This window comes from Amblyomma mixtum, chromosome 8 (genome assembly GCF_055824585.1).
Source record: "Amblyomma mixtum isolate Tamu chromosome 8, ASM5582458v1, whole genome shotgun sequence".
NCBI classification, from domain to species: domain Eukaryota; kingdom Metazoa; phylum Arthropoda; class Arachnida; order Ixodida; family Ixodidae; genus Amblyomma; species Amblyomma mixtum.
In genome coordinates this window covers 77,668,141-77,691,479 of record NC_143019.1, presented here as the reverse complement: position 1 = coordinate 77,691,479, position 23,339 = coordinate 77,668,141, and positions in this window count along the sequence as shown.

Below are 23,339 nucleotides of genomic sequence, written 5' to 3'. Positions count from 1 at the left end.
ATCAATCAGGCGACACTTATCGCCAATCCACGGTTAGGGAAGGGAAAATAAAGTTTCCGTCAGCTAATGAGATACTGCGGAAAGGATATCGACTAATAAAATACTTGGGAAAGGAGGGGTTCCGAACACACATACACACAGCACTGAATTCACTGCGTTCCGAACCTCTGCCTTCTTCTACGTTTCCTTTCCGCACATGTGGATACGGGATACACGTATGCCACGGGAACAATCACTGAATGTTCTTTATAAAAAAGAAAGCTGTCGTTGGGGGGTCAAGCTCCCAGAGGCCACTACAGCCCAACTAGTGGCCTCTTCCGAGTAATCAAAGCTCAACGACCACTTGGCGCCGCATCGCGTACCGATCAGCCACCGTACACCTGCGTCCTCGCAATAAGCTATTTACTACACGAGCAGAGCGAATGACTGACTCGTAGGGAAACGAGGAGGTTAAAACAAAAAAAAACGTTCACTGGCCACAAAATGACGACTGCAGGAATTCAAACACTGAACACTGCACAAAGCTGCGCGTTGGAAAGACAATTGTGGTAGGACGGCAAGACGGAGACGGAACGGGCGCTCAGGCACCGATGCCGCCGGCAATAATAGAGCAGCTACCGAGCCTCCGTCGTGCGTCTGCCGTTCCACGAATATGCTAACCCTTCGACGGGGGACAGGTGCACATCTGAAAGTAGCTACCTCGAACCGTAAATTCTGTGCTGGAGACTGAACGGCGCATCAGAAATGTCAGCGAACTTCACAATGACCATCCCCATTTCCCTTTCCCAATTCAGGACAGTGTTGCAATAAATGTTTTCTCCTCCTCCTAATTTCATTTCTTCTTTTGGGTATTCTGTTAAGCTATTCAACACGACAACCGGTGCCCTTCTTCCCGTAAATATACTAGCGCAGTTTCAACTTGCGTCCGGCACCGCACTTTCCATGGAAAAGCGGCGGCCCTCGGGAAAAAAAAATTACTGCTGAACCAAGCCGGAGTGCGAAATCAGAAAATAGTATGGAACGTGGGACACAAATGAAAGAGCCGAATGCAAATTAAAATAAAAACAACACATTATCAAACAAAGAAGAAAATATGGAGCTGAAAAATATTTATAAAACGGTCGAAACACACTTGATGCGCTATATAATGTTTCGAGATCTGCACGCATACTGATATTAAATCATTCGATGATTAGCTTGATGAGCCAATGTTAATAAATGTAGCAAAAAAAAAACAAATGACAACGACAATGTCGAAAAATGAAAAATAAAAAATGTGTGGAGGAAAAGTTACAAGTACAGTATGCAGTAAGGCATATCAAACTTTCAAAGGCAAGTCAAATATGAGCTCGAGCACGATAAGAACAGTACGAGATTTACGCAAAAAAATGAGAACAAGGAGATGACAACAGAACTAGACGACAAAGAAGAAAAAAAGAATTTTAACAGAAGAAGAAACAAGGGAGCGGAACAAATAATAAACCGTAAATGCCCACTCAATACAAGCTCTCCTTTGTGCCGCCGGCCCTGTTTTCTTTCCCCTGCTAATCTGTTTGGGATTATGATTGGATCCTCTCATAGGGGTGTTAGGCATGCTTGCCATGACTGTGGTATGTAGGCATTACAGCCTCCCGCCTGGTTCGTTGGTGCCGCCTGAGGCACAGTTAAATTTAGGATCATATATGATTTACAGCTCTAGCGGTCATAATGTGTTTCGAACCCCGATTAGAGTACAGTAGCTGTGATGTTTGTAAACATTTGGCGATGATTCATTAAATGTTCTGAATAAGAGACACGTGGCTTTCCACATGTGATCTGTGGTTGCTGGTTCTGATTCAGAACGGTGTACAGGTGCGGACATAAGCTTACAGCACGCTAATCTTTTCAAAGTGCTATCATACCTCCTTTTGGATATGACAAAACCTTCTCCATGAGAAAGCACACTAGTGTCCATTCACACCTTGCACTTATCACTGCTACTGGTTTCAATTCGGCAGCGTGTGAGAAATGTTTGAGGGCACTAGAGTGATCGGTTCACTTTTCTCCATACCTGTCTCTAACTGTCTGTCCCACGTATAGAGCCCTGCAGGCGCCATATCTGAGGAGATTCACATGGCGCTCATCGACGCGGCATTTGGGGTAAAATCTACTACTCGTCTAATGAATTGCTCGCGGCGCCCAGATTAAGCGGTCTGTTTAAACGGCGCAGTTTTTGTGCGTTCACGTAATTAATACGTTTTTATGCTCTATAATTTTTTTTCCTCCTTGTTAAGCCGTGCTCTCGCTCAGCGGCACCACATTTATTCAACACACTGAATTCATTTAAGAAAGAAAAAACAATTTTATTGCACTTTCAGGACCCACCACGGCAAGTACACCCATTACAGACACTCTGCAAAGATACACTTAGAAATGGACAACATCAACGATATCAAACACATCAATGAACGTAAACGAGATTCGAACCCAGAACCGCACGATAGGAAGCAAGCACGTTTGCCACAAACCGACGCAGTGTTATCGTTTTTAAATATGTACCATGGGGCCGAACAATAATAGGAATGTGTGAAATGAAATAGTATGAGCACCTTTCATGCGCTAGCACGCATCTGATCCCGCCATGCGAGTTGTCCCAGCGGTAGACCTTCACGCCGCGTTCGCAACACCCCGGAACTCTGCATGGACGCTGTGGGCGTGACTTTCCCTACAAGACCTGCCTAATTTCCATGAAGACCAGGAGAAGCCTCCATAGCACGTAAGTTCAAGAGCGTAGGTCTATTTAAGGTTGGAGTCTGTGAGAACGCATCCCGCTTAGTCCCCTTTAGGGTTTTTTTTTTCAGAAGTCTCCTTTCTAGTTACATTAACTAAGAAACGAGGGAACCGGCGTGACAGTGACATGAGCGCTATGGACAGCGCGATTGCTGAGCGCGCGCCCGAATGTTTTGGCGCAGCGCTCCGCTCTCCTCCAGCGTGGTGAGGCTTCTGGTCTGTACAATCTCCCGCGCCAGCTCGTCCCGTCTGGCCTCGGAGTTTCTCCCTTGCCCTACAGTGGGCGACCGTTCGCACGTGACCGTGGTGGTGAGTAGGACGACCTTGATTGCTTAGCGTTTTTTTTGTGGCTGGCTGGTGTTATTGTTGTGATAGTAAATGTCTTGCTTGTGTCGGCTAGAGTGTAGTCCCTTTGTTCCTTTTATCAGAGCAAGGCTGTATGTGTGCTCGGCAACGCTCGCGATCATGCGCGATTAAGCGGTGAGAACGTATTTATACCCCCTATTACAACCCCACAAGACATACTACACCGTCATGCATAAACGAATGGTTTGACAGAGCGCACCTACCAAACACTGACCAACATGCTTCCACTAAGTGGTCTCCGGCCACGAATACTGGCACTGTGTTCTACATTTTATACCACACGCGTACAACACCGCTGGGCACGGAGCAACAGGCCACAGCCCGTTTTTCTTTCTATCTGTCCGTTCAACTTGAGACAAACTCGATACCTTCATCCCAGTTTTCACCGATGATGATCCTGGGATTGCGCAGTTTGACTGCTGGGCTTAAACTGTCGATCAGATGGCCTAAGTGATGACTGTCGCCTCACAAAGCCCTCCAAAGCCCGCTATAACGACTATCATTGCCAATTCACTTACTTCTCTGGCGAGTTAATCTGGTTTAATGCCCTCTCGGGGACCTAGGCTTGAGACAGAAAATGCGCGCGAACTATATTGGCCTTTACCTTAGCTTCGAGAGACTCAGCTTTCATTTGGTTTAGTTTTATGAGCTTTAACGGCCCAAATTGACTCAGGCTATGAAGGGATCTGGATAATTTTGACATCGTGGGTTTCTTTAACGCGCGCTGACCTCGCGCAGTGCACCGGCCTCCAGCATAACGCCTCCATCGGAATGCGAGTGCCGCGGCCGGGGTCTAACTCGCGTATTTCGGGTTAGCCGGCGAATACCATAACCGCTGAGCTACCATCGAGGGTTGAAAGAATCAGTGACCTGATATCTCGGGTGCCACGTGTCCAGAAGTTGCCGGTGTACTGCACGCACTGAGCTCACTACTCATTTTTCGCGGCTGAAACACTGTCGCACTCGCGCTGACTTCTGACTTACTCAGAGGGCTTCGCCTGCGACGGCGCAAAGAAAAGGAAGATTAAGCTTGTTCGGTCGTGTCTTGCTGCTTCTCTTTTAGTGCGCTGTAATATTATAGAGGCCATTCAGCGCGCTTTGCCGTGTGTGTGTGTGTGTGTGTGTGTGTGTGTGTGTGTGTGTGTGCGTGCGTGCGTGCGTGCGTGCGTGCGCGCGTGTGTGTGTGTGTGTGTGTGTGTGCGTGCGTGCGTGCGTGCGTGCGTGCGTGCGTGCGTGCGTACAGAGGCAACAGATAAATTTTGTCACAAGAGAAAGAAACCGAACTCCGGCGTCATAAATCACATTCTGAAACTCCATACTTATTTAGTAGCACAGACTGCCAAAGAGAAAATTTCCCTGTGGGTTTTTTATGTCGGTGAGTTCACGATTGAAGCGGTACTACATTAGTTACGTGACCAGCGGAAGATAAAAACAAAAATTGCATTGCCCACGCCAAATGATACAAGTGAAGCAACTTTATTTGAAACATAATATTTTCACCATCAAGATTAGAAGAAATTATAACACAGTCGTTAACAGAAATGGGTATCTCATGATGAGGAAAAGAAATGAATCTTGTCATGATCAGTTAAAACTATTTTGACGCATTTCACAGCATGAGGTGCCCTGCCTGAGGGTGGTTCATGCAGGGAAGGCGGGTAGGCGTAAGGAATGATTATCTGGCCTGCTACTCTCCACTTTGGAAGCGGAAGAGGGGAAGAATGTGGATTATCAGGACGTGTGACACAATGAGATGGGTGAAACGACTTGTTCGGTGTTGCGACTATGGAACTTTGCAAATGACACCACACTTGCCACATAATTAGGAAACTGGCCGAGTTTTTTATTTTAAACGGTATAACTAGTGCGACGCTACAGCCTCCCGATTGGGAGCCTACCGATGTTAAAATAATTTTTTGACGATATAGCTGCTCTCCAACGGTAATCAGTTGTGTGACGTGTGTTATTCAATATACCTTGACAATCGCTTCTATACAGCTGCTGAGAGCTGTTAGCGTATTTCTTGAAGAAATTCGAGCACTTGGTTCCGGGTCCTGTTTCCACAGAAGAATTCTTCACCCGTAGTTCGTACCATGTATCTGTAACTGCAAAATATATTTAAGGTGTGAAAAATATTTCGTCCTCAGTAGCCACATTGCAACTGATTGCATGCTAAGGAATGCCGCTGCCGTCGAAAGCCCACAGCACCCTTCTTAAGGTATGGTGAAGGTATAGGTTGCGCAATCAAAGGACGAACCACGAAGAAAGACACAGAGACACACACAAGAGACACACACAAGGTAACTTAAAGCAAATATAATGAGGCAACTTTAGCCCGCCAAAATAAAAACTGGAGAACGTGGACGCCCTTGGCTACTAGCGTTCGCTCGCTATGCAATCGGACCTTACTTATAATCTAAAAATAATGAGTAGCATTATAAACAATTGTAAAAATCTGTCGGCGATTTCTCTCCCACTCAGGAGAAGGAACGACAACAACATTCTCTTGTCCCATCGTTCTCTCTTTACCCAGCTTTCCAACGAGTCCCATTCTCGAGTTTGAGGACCAAGTGGTCCATAAAATGTGACCTACTCTACAAATCCTATCTGAACAACAGGAGGGAACTCAGGAGTATGGGTTTTACGTTGCTCAGGAGGACCTACTTCCGGAAAAATAAAGCCAGTTCATTCTCAGCTGCGAGGTGTTTATTGCTGCCACCAACAATGACAAAACTGCTGAGGCAGGTACTGCCGGAAATTCTACAGGACTCCTTTTGCGCACGCTTTGCTCGGAACCTCAAAGACACCTTTGAAATCTTTCACTGACTCGGAGATGTGAACATGGGAATTTCCGTATATTTTTGAAGCATTTCACTGGGAAAATTACGTCCGATCGCTCAAGGTATGAGGCCGTCATTCGAAAAGTGATATGGGATATCTGCATCAGTAGGTTTCTACTAATCAAGGCGGGCTTTTGGCAGGATGAACTAGCACTACGGCAGAACAAAATACTGAGGATGCATATCAACCCAATATGCAGTATAATAAAGTAGAGTTGCTCACACTGGCGTCTGTGCGCTGGTTTTTATGTTCGCAGTCGCGATCAAAAGGGAAGAATACATCTATTTCTCGTAGACACATTCTACAATGTCATTATTCAAAAGGTATTGATGGACAAAATGTACTGCGCAAGGCTGGGATTTCATCAGAATAGCCCAATGTAGCCTTTACATTGTATAGGGCGTAAAGCGCCTGAAGTCGTAGGGAAACAGCGAGAATGGAGCTGTCAATGTAGAAGGCGTATGAGAGGCAAAGTGCGCCTCCCACGACCATGTGTCAGCACATGGAAGAGTACGGATGGTGTGCAACGGTTATCTCATGTCCATAGTTCGACGGCACCTCAACCCTAACACTAATCACATGGACATGTCCCCAAAAACCCCATTATCCAAAGCCGCTAATGCGACCTTGGAACTGGGGGAGGTGAAGGTGACCAGCGCACGCCTCGACGACCAGGCAGCGCTCCTTCTCATCGACAGAAGGTCGGCAAAAGCCTCTGGAGCCCTGGAGTGAGGGCCCACCCATATGGGCTCGAGCCACCACGCTATTTCACTCACTCACTCACTCACTCACTCACTCACTCACTCACTCACTCGGGCACTTTCTCATAACAGCAGCATAAAAAAGCTCAGTAAAACGATATTTTTGTCTAGATTTTACCCGATAAGCAACTTTTGGATGCAGTAAAGATAACGCTGTCCGAAAATGAGACTTGAGCGGCCGCAATCGGTTTATACGCAACCTAGCACCATCCGCCTTTCCGGTGAGGCAGAGTTACATTACTTTTTGAATGTGCCCGAAGCTTATTCTGGAAGTGTGTGCTTTTTCGTACAGTTGGCAGACGGATAACCTCACCCTGTATACTGGATGTATTGCGCCCGTATTCGTTGGTTAGTTGCAAGGTAGCACTAGATCCAAGCTTCGTCCTACAACTTTGCCTCCTCCTCCAATGCCTCTTAATGTTTGCGAATGCATGGCTGATGCGCTTTACTTCTGTCTGTGGACATCTCCTGTATGAAAGGTTGCGTGTCGAAAAATAGCTTTAAAACCACGTACACCATCACGCTGCTACCACTGGCAGGTGGCTGCAAAGCAGGCGGCAGGTGCCCTCGGAAATGGCTTGCACCAGATGACTCGCAGCTGTTTGTAGGAGAGCCCTGTCAGCTTGCTGTAGGCAGTTAGCTTAAGCACTGGGTGTGTACGCTATGCTATGCATACTCAATATGACATCTAATAACATAATATTTAATAAACGTGCTACAAAATACATCAGCTGATGCTATCTCGCTAGTAGCGCTAGAACTGAGGGGGCCAGAAAAGCAAAGCTATATGTGGTGAATTTTAGTTTCTACTATATTGATAGTTTTTCGGAATGCATTTGTTTACCACAATGTATGTCCACCAGCAAATTAACAGAACACATATCTGTAAATAAAGCTTATTTGCTCTTCACTGGCGGCATAGGCTTGGCGTCTATGTTGTTCGGCATTCGGTTTGGCAGATCTCCAATCGCGTCTTACATAGTTTTGTTGTAAACGACACTACTATATGCCTTACATTCAAGACTGCTTTCTTTCAACGTGAGAAAAATGGTGCCGCGCAAATGAGCGCCCATAACAACGCTATCGCTAAAATATACAGTTCTAAGTAGTCCTGACTTTACCGCGTTCACATTTTCAAACTGTTCGAGATTTTATTACGCGTGAAAACTACTTTAAAACTGGTCAACGAGATTACCACCATTGTTTCCGTTGAGTTCATCCAGGCGTTATATTCTCTGAAGAGGGTGGTCGTACTTCAGCATAGCACCTTAAGGCGAAACAATCACGTTTTCCCTAATAATCTACACACGTGCGCCCCGTTTTACTTTCCCAAGGTAACCAATTGGAATTTCTCAAGCACGAAGTATTCCTTGTTCTCCGCAGCATATTCAAAGCCCATTTCCTTATGAACAATCCCAAGGGCATTTTCTGTAAAACCTCTTTTGCTCCAATTTCATCTTTTGGAAGGCTGTATATCTAACTTCACTCAAAATAGATAGCGTACTTTTTATAGATCGTGCATAAACGCAAAATAAAATATCACACATACCCCAATAATCCACGTATACCAGAAATACGCCGCACTTGTTGTCATGGCTATGATACAGGAGCTGTTCCCAGCCTTCTATTCTTCCTTCTGTCGCGATAAAAGCGCAAAGAAACGACTCAGTGATGCACGGCTCAGAATTATTTTTCATTTTAAATAATTGCCTTGGAAAATTACTGATGTCATAAAGCAATAAATGCGCGTATAATCTGTTTCTTCATTAACCTCATAATCCAAGTCTATATCATTGTAAACAGCTAGACAATATAAAAAATATTGTTCGCGAGAAGGAAATACCTGGGCTTCCGATGTTCATCTTATCAGCAGGTTGTTTTGAAGGCTCAAAGTTTCCTTTGATGAGAAACGAGTTCCTATAGGCGGAAAAATCACATGATATCACGAGCACACATCAAAATGAAAATGTTGCACTTACCTTACGCCGTTGTAATAATAGGTCCTGTTGAAGAATACAGTCCAAAAATCAAAACTAGATACGTTGTCTACTTTGCATAGAAGATTTGCCTTTTGAGTAGAATTATAGGTCCATATTGGCTCACTTGTGTTCATAAACTGCAAAAGAGATTTTACAGAGAAGCAGAGCATTATATGCTGCGAACACATTTCACTGAAATGTATATTCTCCAAAATATCGCTGATGTTAGCCGACACACGCATTTTATACTATTACGGTAACGTTCTCACAGAAAGTAGCATCAATAAAAGTTTAAGTCGCCATACACTGAGAGTATTTCATTCACAGCAATTACAGTTCGTCTTTCTTCGTACCTGTCAGAAGTGTTCAGCCCCATGTAGAAACTGGAGAGCGACGGAGATAACCAGAACTCGAAATCGTAACGAACGGTACTTTTATATCTAGCGACTTGCAATTTAGGACGAATGACACATTATGCCAAAGTATTAAAAACAAAACGAGCCCACGCTGAGGCAGCCATCGAATCTAAAGTTAACACACCTAACAAAGGTCGCTGGTGCAAATCCCTGCCGTGAGTTACGCTCTAAACTAGAGGATGCTGCACTAAACGCGAAATCTATGCCACCATCCCGAACAGTCTGTGACAAACGGCTCAGCCGCAATGTTAAATAGAAGAATTGTAAAGGCGTGGAATTGGGTGTGCATAAGACGCCGGTTCGAATCCTTCTGCAGCAAACGCTTGGCCCATAAATTTTACACGAATACTGTGATTAATTTCACGGACTTTCGCCAGACGGGGATACATATACATATATATATATATATATATATATATATATATATATATATGTATATGTATATATATATATATATATATATATGAAAGAAGCCAACAGCCACAGAAACCAAGGGGCACAGGGGATTTTTATTTATTTATTTATTTATTTTGTGGTGTTGATCAATTTAGAATATTGCTGAATATGTTATCGCTTAAAGCTAATTGATTAGAAAAGTAGAAGAAAAAACAAGCACATGCCGCCGGTGGGATCCGAACCCACGACCTCCGAATTACGCGTCCGGTGCTCTACCTCTGAGCTACGGCGACGGCTGTCAAGTCTTCTGCTTTCGGGGGTATTTATGTTTACAAGTAACCTAACCTTGAGAGTGTTCATCAGCGCCACCCACGTTCATAAGCGGCGGACGTGGAACGCCCTGAGTTACCGCCGGTGTGACGTAGAACGTCATCGAACGGAGAGGGTGGAAGCTGCGTGAGAACCCTCTTATGCTTCCTATGGCGTCAAGGCTGCCAGAACCGAGACCCTCGCTAAGCAATTAAGCAAACAAGAGAAGGGGAATGAGGGCTCGTTGTAAATATGAAAGAAGCCAACAGCCACAGAAACCAAAGGGCACAGGGGATTTTTTTAATTTATTTATTTATTTTGTGGTGTTGATCAATTTAGAATATTACTGAATATGTTATCGCTTAAAGCTAATTGATTAGAAAAGCAGAAGAGAAAACAACCACCTGCCGCCGGTGGGATCCGAACCTACGACCTCCGAATTGACAGCCGTCGCCGTAGCTCAGAGGTAGAGCACCGGACGCGTAATTCGGAGGTCGTGGGTTCGGATCCCACCGGCGGCAGGTGGTTGTTTTTTCTTCTGCTTTTCTAATCAATTAGCTTTAAGCGATAACATATTCAGCAATATTCTGAATTGATCAACACCACAAAATCAATAAATAAATAAATAAAAATCCCCTGTGCCCCTTTGTTTCTGTGGCTGTTGGCTTCTTTCATGTTTATAACGAGCCCCTCATTCCCCTTCGCTTCTTTGCTTAATTCCTTATCGAGGGCCTCGGTTCTGTCAGCCTTGACGCCATAGGAAGCATAAGAGGGTTCTCACGCAGCTTCCACCCTCTCCGTTCGATGACGTTCTACGTCACACCGGCGGTAACTCAGGGCGTTCCACGTCCGCCGCTTATGAACGTGGGTGGCGCTGATGAACACTCTCAAGGTTAGGTTACTTGTAAACATAAATACCCCCGAAAGCAGAAGAGTTGACAGCCGTCGCCGTAGCTCAGAGGTAGAGCACCGGACGCGTAATTCGGAGGTCGTGGGTTCGGATCCCACCGGCGGCAGGTGGTTGTTTTTTCTTCTGCTTTTCTAATCAATTAGCTTTAAGCGATAACATATTCAGCAATATTCTAAATTGATCAACACCACAAAATAAATAAATAAATAAATAAATAAATAAATAAATAAAAATCCCCTGTGCCCCTTGGTTTCTGTGGCTGTTGGCTTCTTTCATGTTTATAACGAGCCCCTCATTCCCCTTCCCTTCTATATATATATATATATATATATATATATATATATATATATATATATATATATATATACACACTGGATCGACGTAATTTAGGTTCTAGTTGGAGTGCTCGAGCATCACGCTGCGATCTGCTATTATTTTATTCTATTATGTAACCACCTCGGTTACCATGGCAACCACTGGGGGGCGATTTGCGTTATAACGCATAACGCTGAGACCCGAAACGCGAGAAGCAGAGCTTAACTCTGTAATACAATGTCGTTGCTATGGAGGCCGCCATCTGAGACTCTATCCGTGGGATCAGCATAATTGGGAGGCTCGAAAGGCGATCAGTAGAGCTAACCAGTACCCTTTTCAATCGTAGCATACGAACGTGCTGATCAGCAATTAGGAAGGAAGTTTCCTTTTTCGCACAGTTGCTGATCATACACTGATATGTATTCTCATGAGCAAATATTATCCGAAATGTACAAATATTTTCTCTTTGTGATCTTTCGATCGTGGGAAGCTTTGGGCCAAAATTTTGCTCCTGGCATAGAGAGGCGGGTACCAATAACTGGCTAAGTTTTACTTTTTACGCCCTTACTTTTACACCTTAACTTTTAACCGTTACTTTTTACACCGTAACTTGGCCTCAATTGTGTCGTGACTACCCCGTAATAAACCTTTTTGCTTTCGTTTCATGGACTCCAGCCTCAGTCTTTCCTCTGCGCCAAATCTGAGGCACGCTAGCAAATGAAGGCCATAATAAGCAGAGTGGAATTACGACGGCCAATGACTGGCACAGTTACACCCGTTTTATACAGTGCTAATAGAGTAAGAGAAAGACAAGAGAGAAGATAGGCAGAAAGCTTAAAGATAACTTTGATAGAGGCTAAAGGTTGTAGGTTAGAGGTTGATAGAGGTTGAGGAACTTTTATCGAAGTTAAAGGGGGCGACAGAAAATGAGAAGAGGACAAAAAGCTCAGATCATATGGCAACATGAATCAGGCTTTCCATCAGTCCATCGGCTTCCATGGGCTTCTCAACTGATTCTGCTTAGATATAGTTTCATGGGTTAACCTAACTGCATTAAATAAAGCCTATGTATTCTTAGGATACTGCGATTTTAAACGTTTAATCTGGGTCGCGATTGAAACTATCTTTCCACACCGTATGCGTTGTACTAAGTAAAATGTCAATATGCTTTGAGCAGCCAGCAATTTCTGGTAATAATGTTTGGCTTTATGCGGAAATTGTGTGGAGAAAAGGGAAACGCGAGTGTTCAACGTCCAGGCACTGTCCAGCAGTTGTTCGTCTCTAATCATCGTACAAATGCAGCAATATAAATAGGATGACATATTCAGAAGGATAGATGCCCGGCCTTGTCGCTTCACGATTCAGGAAAAAACGTAGGACAAAAAAGACAAGGACTGAGAAAGACGGGCACACAGAGCGTTGCTATGCCTCTGTTTCTGAGTCGATTTTTTCTGCGCTACGTTCTTTTCCTTAAGGACATGTTTATTCTCCCTTGGACTTCGACTTGGCTATCACCCTTCGATTTTAGCTAGCATAGAACTCGGACTAGAAGCCAGAAATGATACCAAACCTAATTATACCGAATGGCCACATTCCGAGTGCACAAATTTTAGCGGGGCTATCAAAAATTTTTTCAGTGCTTTTTATTTTGCGTAAATTAACCACCATATCTTGGCGGTAGTACTTCTTTCTTTGCCTCCGGGCTCATCTAGATATTATGCGAATGAGTTGTGACAAGGAGGGCATAGTTAGACTATGCCTACGTGGTAATTCAGAGGCTTTTTAGTGACATCCAAGAACTGCGATATTATGCTCTTCGTTAAAGCTCATACGCTGCTAGAGAAAGCATCGCGTCCACAGATGAAGTTCGCATTCAAAACGGAGCTGGAAAAACGGGCGGATTTTAAAGACATTCTTGTAGCTTTATCTAGATTAATGTGAATCAAATAGTTTTTTTTCGCACAAATAAAGATAAACACAAGCTCATCTTCGGCACTTGCCCTTTTAGGCGTGTTACTGCGAGTGGTTGAAACGAGAATAAGAGCAGACTTCCAACTGCTATGCATTTCCCTTCTTCATGTAACAGAAAGATTTCTTGATTGTTCTGAACGAACCTCTGGAGCCTGAAGTACTGGCTTCTTGTTGCAAGAACGATGTCCATTTTGACAGAAAATATCCTGGGGCTCAGTTTCCCTTGTAAGATGCAAGTAAATGACGCAATTAAGTATTTATATATCAGGGTGGCATTTATGAAGCAGGGGCACTGTTGATGTGTGGTGAGGCCGGAATGAAACGCTAACTCGTATCAGCAGAAGAGAATATTTTATCACGATGCTTTAGGGTACAGTGTGTACTAAACAGGTTGACGTGTCTCGGAATAGGCTTTACCGGAGTACATATTCGAAAAATGGTCGAAAAGAAACAATTCAATGCAAAATATAAAGTCTGGCATAAGCGTGTTTGAATTTCCATCCGGCCTGACTGCACATTCATAAATGTAAGAAGGGCATGTTAACTTTCGATCTTACACATTCGCACATTGTCAAACGAGGCATGATTTCAAACTCTTTCCGGATCTTTTAAAAAATATGATGCCATAATGCGCTGTCCTAAATATTTGACACTGAACTTCTACTGCAGGAATAGGAAGGTTTCCGTCGCTGTGTTAATTTTAGTTAAAATACAACTTAAAGGCAAACAGCGCACCGACGCATCATAAATCGCATCATTCCAAAACAGTTAAAAGAGGAATTGTGGTCTTATCTCTTTTGTCCTCATTATCAAAATCTTGTATCTATATGGCAACCAATAGCTTCAATGAACAAGTTAAAAGGTTAAAGCAAGCTGGATACCCGGATGGTGTTATGTTATTGGGCTGCAAGAAGGCAGCCAGAAAGCTTAAGAATCCATATTTGGTGCCTAGTCCGCGAAAAGAGAAGGAAAGAAAAAGGTTTGCCATTCTCCCGTATGTACATCGCCTGTCACATAATCTTAAAAATGTGGCAAAAAGGTACGGCGTAGGGGTTGTTTTTTCCGCACCCAAGAAACTTAAAAGGGTTTGTGCTGTTTTGGAAAAAAAAGGCTGAGAAACGAAAAGAATCTGAAACAACTTGTGGGGTTAAGCACGAAACAATGTATGTGCCATGCGCAGAAGAGGTAGTATACAAAATCCCAAGGTAATGAGGACAAATATATATCGGGCAGACGGGGCGTTGCATCAATACACGTTTGAAAGAGCATGCAAATAATCTGGAAGCTAACAAATCTAATAATCTAGTTGACCATGTTCGAGACTGCCAATCTTGATTTCTTTCATTACCTTACTGTGATATCCTCTACAAACACCCGTCCCGATTAACACGTGAGATTATGGAAGCATATCACATGAAGAAAAAAACAAGGTTATGCGTCAGTAAGCCATCTATTTCATTATATGATAGTGAGGTTGCCTACCTCGATGCTACGTAGAAACATGGGGTTTGTCTGTGTACTAGCTGATAAGTTGGCCAATTTTTTCTATCAAGTATACTGCTTTCATTGAAGAAATTTCAGAGTTGAGTAATCAGCGCTTGTCCTGCGTTTTCTTCCACTCTGTCTGCGTCGGCGTGCTGTTTTCCTTCAATATGTACCACCAACTTCCCGTTTGGCTATAGTGTTAAAGTACAAAGCAATCGCCACGATGTGAGGGCACCGATTTCAGGAAAAAAATATGTCTAGGCGATACCTACGTTCACGAGGTGTCCCACCGCACCAAAATGTAGCTAGCAAGTGCGGTGTTCAGTGTATACAGGGTGACATGTAAGCTTTGAAAAACTTACCTCTATGAATACGCTAACCTAACTACCGGCCTACAGAACCAAGCTGCACTCTTTCGATGCAATGTTGTTCGCCATATTAGGCCGTCGCCTTCTTTATAACTGGCAAATACGTCATATTTAATTCAAGGTATAGATGAACACTGCCGAATCAACCAAAATAATCAAGGGTTTTTTTTTTGTTGCGCATTGCAGGCGGAACGCATGACGTCGAGGATGTGGGAAACGAAAGTGTGAATTAAGTGAGAGATTCTCAGCGATTAAACAATATGCTTTTGCGCAATATTCTTTCTGGCTGGCTCGTTCATTTTTACGAAAGTTATGAATGCGCGAAAACGAAGAAGACAAACGGACAATAAATACCTACGTTGTTGCGACTGTGTTGGAGCATTCGTATGTTTGGCTCATATTCTTGTCTTTCCCGCGCAGTCCTAACTTTTCTAGAGAAAAGTTATCTTCGAATAAATCCATTAAGAGGCCTTTAGTATAGCTCTATTGCTGAAAGGTCGTAAATCTAGAAGGGTTTGCACAGCTTTTCAACTTTCTTGCTGACACCTTTTTCTTGCCGCATGTTTCAAAATGTCCTCTCACACTTCGCGTGTTTTTTATGTATTTCTTGTGCTTTTATCTTTGAGTGTTTGTTTTTTGGCACTGGACAAGTTTAGATGTGAGATTTTGTCTTCAGTTCTCGTAAGCCCAGTATTTTTTACTTTTTAGTTTTTACATTCTACAGGCGATTCATATGAGTTCGTGTTTCCTTTCTTTTTTTTTCTTTCCTGACTTCAAGGCGTTGGTGTTGAGCTTATAAGCTGTCATGAGCAACACTAAGCTGATTTTTTGTCATTGTTAGGGGCTGATCTTTATTATACCTTGTTTTTCTTCATTCTTATGTGGTTGTGTGTGTTTTATGTAAAGGTAGTCCAGTCAAAAAAATAAAATGCTTTCGCAAGTGGCGCTCTTCTATTCGTGCTCGTGTATGCGAGCACAAACATATTGCGCACAATTTCCTATGGCTTCTCCATATTTGTTAGAGAGACAGCCTCTACAAAATAGACAAACAACCAAGGCTAGAGAGAAGATAAACACGAAAATCGACTCGGACACATTTTGCACGTTTTCTCTACAGCTGGAAAAAAAAAAGACTCACAACTAACACGACTAAAAATGCATCATCGGCGCTCATGAATTCTATTCAGAGGTCTACGTAATTGATTACTCGTAATTATTTGCATTTTTGTGTATTTTGTAATCTTTTTTTAATTCCAGATGTTTGCCATTAGACATAATGAGAAAGAGAGAGAAAGTTAGAAGAAGGAAGAAAGTTAGGAACTTATATATAAGTTTCCTCCTGCATTTGTGTACTTAGTGACGCAGTTCACAGAGCATGATTTGTGCTCTCCCCCACAAAGCATTGCACAGACCTTGCCGTGGTTGTAGGAGGCAGAGAAAACCACGTTAATTTTATATATATTTATCATTTTCTTTTTGTGCAACAGCCCGCGCAAATACGAAATAACCCAGCTGTACGCTTCGTTATTTGCTTTCCTCTCTCTATTTATCGTTTTGGAAGCAAATAATGCTGCGTGCAAATAAATGCACTTAAATAACTAGCACTAATTACGTGAGCCACTTGGTTACCAAGCCTTGACTTCGATGGCCAAGTGAAAATGATGAAAAGTAGCGCAGTAGTAATCAGTCAGTGTTCTGTAATTATTCAGTTACTTTTCCGAGGCGGTAATTGAACACTGAAATAAGCTACATTTGAAATGGAGTAATTGTAATTGTAATCAATTACTTTTTCTGTAAAGTGTAGAAAACTGATGCTATTGAAAGTAGATTCTAGCAATAAAAAGGCTTAAAATGATTTTCAAGCCAAAGCGCTTAGGTGGTCATTCAGCCGTAGTAGTGGGAACAGATATGCACAAACTACGACCTTTCAAGCAGTGGCTCTAACGCTGTGTATCTCCTACTGTCGGCACAATGAATTTGAGGTTTGGTCCCCTGGCCTCACATTTATTTCGTCCTTCTACCGGCAAGAAGCCTGCTTTCCCGAAAAAGAGAGAGCATATCTGTGCATATAGGTTAATAGGGTGCATATCGGACCTTTTCTGGTCAAAGGCGCACATCGGAACTCTCTAATTTCCTAACAAATGCGCTTCAGTAATAGCTGATTCGAAGTGGGCGCTATTCTCTTAGTACATACCTCCTTGAAAGATAGAAATATCGTTATTGCCTACCTATGCGAGCTCTAAACTTAATATTTCGGTCCTTTAAGGAAAACAACAGGACAAAAAGTAATCATGATTTACCGTTCTCAGATCCGGCGGGAAAATCCTCTCCAGTGGGTAGTCGGAAATAGATGGCTGTGCTCCTTTTGCCATGATGGCAAGTGATAAGAAGACATACTGAAATAACGTGAGCTTCTTCTCCATAGCTTTCCTTTCCAGGCGTCGAGGAACTGGTTGTAGCTACTAACTGACTGCAGTTTTATACTGCCTCAGGACGTCACTCTGACTCTTGCTGATACGCTTGGCATGTCGCTTTCGCAAAAAAAAAAGGTCTCCTTGCCCGACTTACTTTTGCGTTTCATTCTAAGAAAACGCGTGTTGGCTTGACCTTAAGGCAAGTGTAAACAGCTCAGGAGCGATCCATTAGATGATTTATTCTTTTCTAAGCTGTGGCTTATTTGATATTTTTATGCTGAACTGTTAATAAATGCTTATTTCTTTAACATGTTTTCAGTTCCATAAGTCGGAGTGACTTCAGCAGTATTTTTCGTACATGATTGAAGGGAGGAGAGTTTTTCTGTGCAGTACATTTTTTTCCTTATTGTGAACGTACCAAATGAGTAAATCTGAGCGTTGGTATTTCGCCATGTACGTTTACTACTTCTCGGTCTTTGTTGAAACATTTATTCAGTAAAGACAATATACAGAGATGCATATATGGATCTGAAAAAGAGGCCAGGTATGCTTCCCGTTGTAGAATTATGACCAACAATACAGCAAAGCATTTCGACTTTTGGAAGCCGCGATGCGCAGTTCTTTTTCTTCAGCCTCGCCGCGGTGGTTCGGTGGCTACGGCGCTGTGCTGTTGGCGCAAAAGACGCGGGTTCAAACCCGGCCGCGGCGGCCGAATTTCGATGAAGGTGAAATGCTAGAGGCCCGTCTGCTGTGCGATGTCAGTGCACGTTAAAGAACCCCGGGTGATCGAAATTTCCGCAGCCCTTCACTATGGCGTCCCTCATAGCCTGAGTCGCTTTGGGACGTTAAGCCCCAATACACCAATAAACCAATCTTTTTCTTCCCCGACGTATATGGCCCTTCCTCTCACTTCTTATGCCTCGAGGGTAATGGTGCCAAAAAACTGTATATCCACAGGCGTTAACTACAGTTGCTCTTCTTTTAGCGTTTTTTTTGCACTGGCCGCGGTCATACCCCGCAAAATTATTAGTCTCCACCTGTTTCAAAACTAGTAAGCAGAAATTAACACCCAATGCAGAGCCAAGCGATTGAGAGGAGAACGCTGCGACACCATTTCTGGCTTACATATAAGGTAAGTTCCGGGCATATTTTTGTCGTGATCAAAACGATACGCATCCAAAACAGAGCATGACTCTCATACTACGCTGCGGAAAATTATTATTTCTTTTTTCAAACACTACTCAGATATTGCTTTCTTGTCGTAGGTGACGTGGTAGTAATATTAGATTGTTATTCCGCTGCTCCACATCTGCAATACAGTCAAAAACACCATTACATTTGGTGGCTACGTATGTGCACGCCAGGATGCAACGGCTTGAAAATGGAAAAGCCTGAACTAGGACGTCTACAATTTACGTTTAAGCGACATTGTCTGATTCCTCGTCATTACGAACGACCGTTTGCCAAATGTGCTACATGCTAACTTAATTATCTTCATGGTTTTCTTGTTATGGTGACTAATTCGCCAAAAAGTTGTCATGCTCTGTCAATAGTGCTACGTACGCTGGGGGGGACGACGAAGCCTTTAGAACAGTGATGACGTGGTGGTGCGCGCTTGTGTTCTGTTCTGCTGTCCCAGGCCATTGTTCCTCCGTCTCTCAGATTATCTCTGCTGCATAGAGTCATCAGGTAACATTAGGATCGTAAGCTGGATCTCCGCAGTGGCCGCCACCTCACCACCATGTCTCCTGAATCCGTCCTGTCCTCGTCAGAAACGCCAGTTATTGCTCACTCCTGCGAACCAGGCACCTTTTGCGGGACAGACAATGCTCATGGGGATGACTGGGTCGCCCTTTATGCACGCGTCAGCTCGCATAAATGAGATATTTTATCTCACCGGCACCGCGCAGTGTGGTTCGAAGCACGAAGATGATTTGACCTAAGGTTCAACAAGGGAAAGCTTTGGGCCAGTTGGTCTGACATGTTGGAGAGGAGGAATAACCGCGAACTTGGACGTGACTGAAGAACGAGAAGAGGACAGGACGAGCGGTATTTTTTACTAGTAACTGAAGTTTATTGGAAAAAATGCATGTTGCAGCAAAGGTTGCATCTGCGCATAGCGTACGTCCTGTCCGTACCGCTCATCCTGTCCTCTTCTCGTTCTTCAGTCTCGTGGCCAAATTCGCGGTTATTTCTTCTCTCCAACATGATTTGACCTCGTCAGACGACTGTACGCAGAAGCTCCGCGACTATTCGGAAAACCCAATGGTCGTCAACGTGCCGCCGAGAAGAATTTGACGTCACGCGCTCAAATGTCTACACGACTTTACATCGCTTACATTCAGGACGTTTTGGCACTGTGTCGTAAAGTTGACAAAGACATATACGAGCAGACAGAGTCGGCCTTGCACGGAAGGATTTTGCCGACGACGCCTTCAACCTGCTGCTATGCAAAAACAGTTCTACTTTCGCTTCTGTTCTTCATGTGGGCCGGCTCTTCGAGCAGGGTGAACGCAAGCGCATTCCCATTCTTTTGACTGGCTGACGAACACCGCTTCTAGCTCCTCATGTGATCTGCCAACACTGCTGCAGTCTTCAGACCCGGCTAGCTTAACCCGCATCGTGAGCCGCGAACTGGAGGCGGCGACACTCGCTGTTCCACCTTCCAACTGCCAGACAACAACCTGACCCTTATCCAGGCCGTCGTTCACCTAGAGGTTGCTAACACTCTTCAAGAAGGACGTCCCATTCTCATGGGGCCCGACCAAGCTGCCTCTTACACAACCCTTATCAATTCCCTCACCGCTCCACCTTTCTCAGCTTACTTCGATCCTTCAGAACCCACGGAACTTCGGACCGACGCGACAGGCCATGGCATTGATTCCCTACTTGCTCAGCAGCAACACAACCAGCTTCGCTTGATTGCGTACGCCAGCGTTCCTGTGTCAGAGCATAACTGATCTATCACAGAGCGGGAATGCATCGCCCTCGTTTGGGCGACGACTAGATTCCGCCCTTACTTTATAGCGCACCTCTTCTCGGTTATCACGAATCATCACGCCTTATGCTGGCTTTCTTCGCTCAAAGACCTTATTGGACAGCTGCGGTGCTGGACTCTTCGCCTTAATATATGCATTTGTGTCGTCCTCAAGACCGGCCGCTGGCATCAAGACGCAGATCGCTTGTCCCATCACCCTGTCGATCCGCCTTTCTCCAATAAATGTGAGGCTGACGCCTGCGTTTTGTCCATATCGGACTTCCGCAGCAGTGCTCAAGAACAGCGCTTAATTAGGTCCCTCGGTACGCTGCCGCATCGACCGCCTCACCGCCTACCGCTCTGATGCTTCCCTCGCCCCGTTCGTGCTCCAAGAGTGCATCCTTTACCGGCGCAATATGCGGCCTGATGGCGCTGAGCTCTTGCTCCTGGTCCCAAAACACCTGCGTTCTAGCGTGATTGAACTACTTCATAATGCTCCCATGGCAGGTCATCTTGGCGTACCCTGCACGTACGACAGCGTGCGCCGCCGCTTCTTTTTGTCAGGTCTATACCGCTCTGTCTGGCGCTATGTGGCCGCTTGTGAGCTCTGCCAACGCCAGAAGAAGCCTTTGCCTTCCCCTCCCTGGACGCCTTCAGCCGATTCCCATCCCGATAGACCTGTCTTCTCCTGTCAGCCTCGACCTGCTCGACCGTTTTCCCGTGTGTGCCAGGGGAACAAATTGATCGCCGTCTCGGCGGACTACTCGACGCTTTCGATGCTCTATTGATGTCGCTGACTTCGTCATGCACGACGTCCTACTGCACCACGGCGCTCCCCGCCACCTGCTCATCAGTCGCTGCCGCTGCTTTCTTTCCCAAGTGGGCGCCGAGCTTCTCAGATCCTACTTTGTCCGTCAAAAATTCGGCACGGCAAGATGTGAATATCTCGAGTCTGATCTTCAAGTTCACTGCCGCGATTTTGGGAAAGAAAACGATGAAAAGAAAGAGACAAAGCGCCGCCCCTTGGTCACAAAACCAAAATTTTGTTTCGCCACCGAGATAAAATGACCAGGGAAATTATGAAGCCTATTTCATAAGGAAGAAGCTGTCACAGTGTGCCAACCAGCCTTCACTGGCTTTAGTTGATAACGAGGTATCATTTTTAGATAACTCATGACTTTCTTCAATTGGGTTTTCAGGGGGCCTTTGATCGGACTTCGCCAAGTTGGCGGATGAGTTGCGATTGTTGCTGATTTTGATTTTGCTGGACCAATGTTTTTTCTCTATTTTTCCACATGATTATTGCGCATATCTGTTTGCTCCTTTCAATAAAAATTCAGTTTCGAGTCAGCGTTTCTCTGTGTAGTCTTCTTGCGTCGTCCTTCGTTTTGTTCACGCTGTACCACCCCCCCACCCCCACCCCCCCCCCGATCAATTATTACAAACTAGCCCAGCTATCCATCCTTCTTCAAGGTTTCTTAGCTTTTTATCTTCTGTTTGGTCATGATACGGTCTTTCGACAGTGTGCTGCCCACCTCCGCCTCCACGAGTATCTAAGCTCGAGACGCTATCGCCCGCGCAGACGCCGCCCGTCTAGTATATCGCGTGACATTGTCAACCTCCCAGTTCTCTCAGAGGTGTAGTAATGACTGTCTACATCGCGACGTCACCCACCGCCCTGGCTTCCTTGTCTTGCTCTCGGTTCCGTGATACTGTGTGGGCCTCTGTGCAAAACTTCTGCCGCGCTATACAGGGCCTTACCGTGTTGTACGTGTCGTGATCGGGGTGACGTTCAAAATCAACCCGCGGCATCCACAAGTTCCACCTGCTACACCCCGCAGAGACATTGTACATGTTTCACCCCTAAAACCTTACTGATCTCACTCTAACTTGCCTGTGCAATGCACACCGGGACTATGGTTTTGCCGCAAAGGAGGAGGAGGGAGGGGGGGGGGGGGTGCTACGGTCGCTGGGAGGGCGACGAAGTTTTTTAAAACAACTACGATGCTTTCCAGCGTGGTTGTGCTCCCTTCTGTTGTCCCAGGCCACCGATCCTCTCTCTCGCAGATTACCTCTGCTGCATACAGTCATCAAGTAACACTGTATCCGCTCATAACTTCTTTCTTTACCGCGCCCATTGAGCATCGTTAGCCCGCTAACGATAATTTGGCCCTCCAATTTCCTAATCTTAATTGCTGTTTACGACCACGCTGCTCGTCTAGCTTGTAGTCAAAGAACCGAAGCTTCCGATCGATTTTTTTTCCAAGAAGCGGCATTTCTTTAACGCGCTGCGATGGCGCGCAGACGCTGTACTGTGCTCATTGCCCGCTAACGAGTAAATCCCCACTCAACTTCGAAGCCTTCCGCTTAGCTTGCAGGCACGCCCCGTAATCTTGCTTGTAAATAGACAAATAAAATTTTGTTTTCAGAGCAGTTCCCATCTTCTGCAAAGCGGCACTTTTTAAACGTCAAAGTCGCTTGGCAGCCTCCGCATGCGAGTCGTGCGCTCTAAAAGGTAGCAGTTTCCAGGACCCCGCTTTATCTGCAATTGGTTTTATCGATGAACCGGGGAGCAGCGCGCCTGTATATACTGTCTTTGCGTCGAGACTCAATTTTAACATCTGCGACGACGGAAACCAGCCTATGACATAGGCTGATGCGCTCCCGTGCCCAACTTTTGATTTATTTGTTATTATTTTGTTGCAAGAATACAATTCAAGATACACGCTTGATTTTTTTCACATATAGAGGCCAGTAGAATCACAAATATTTTGTATCTTTCAGAACAGTCTTGAAATTTTAACGCGGCGGCGTTAAAGGCCCCGTTACGCTGAAAATCCGGCGTCGTTTCTGTGAGCGAAAAATCGCGTGCATGGCTCTCGCAGTTATTGCCCAGAGAGCGACCCAGAAGGCAGTTGGGCCACCTAGGTCACGTGGCCTTGTGTAGTAATTACAACCTGCTCACCATATTGTCACGTTGTAGTGACGGCAATCCAGCAGTCAGGAAGACAGCAACAAAACTTGCAAACGAAGCTCTTTATTTGGGCTGACTTGCGCCCGCG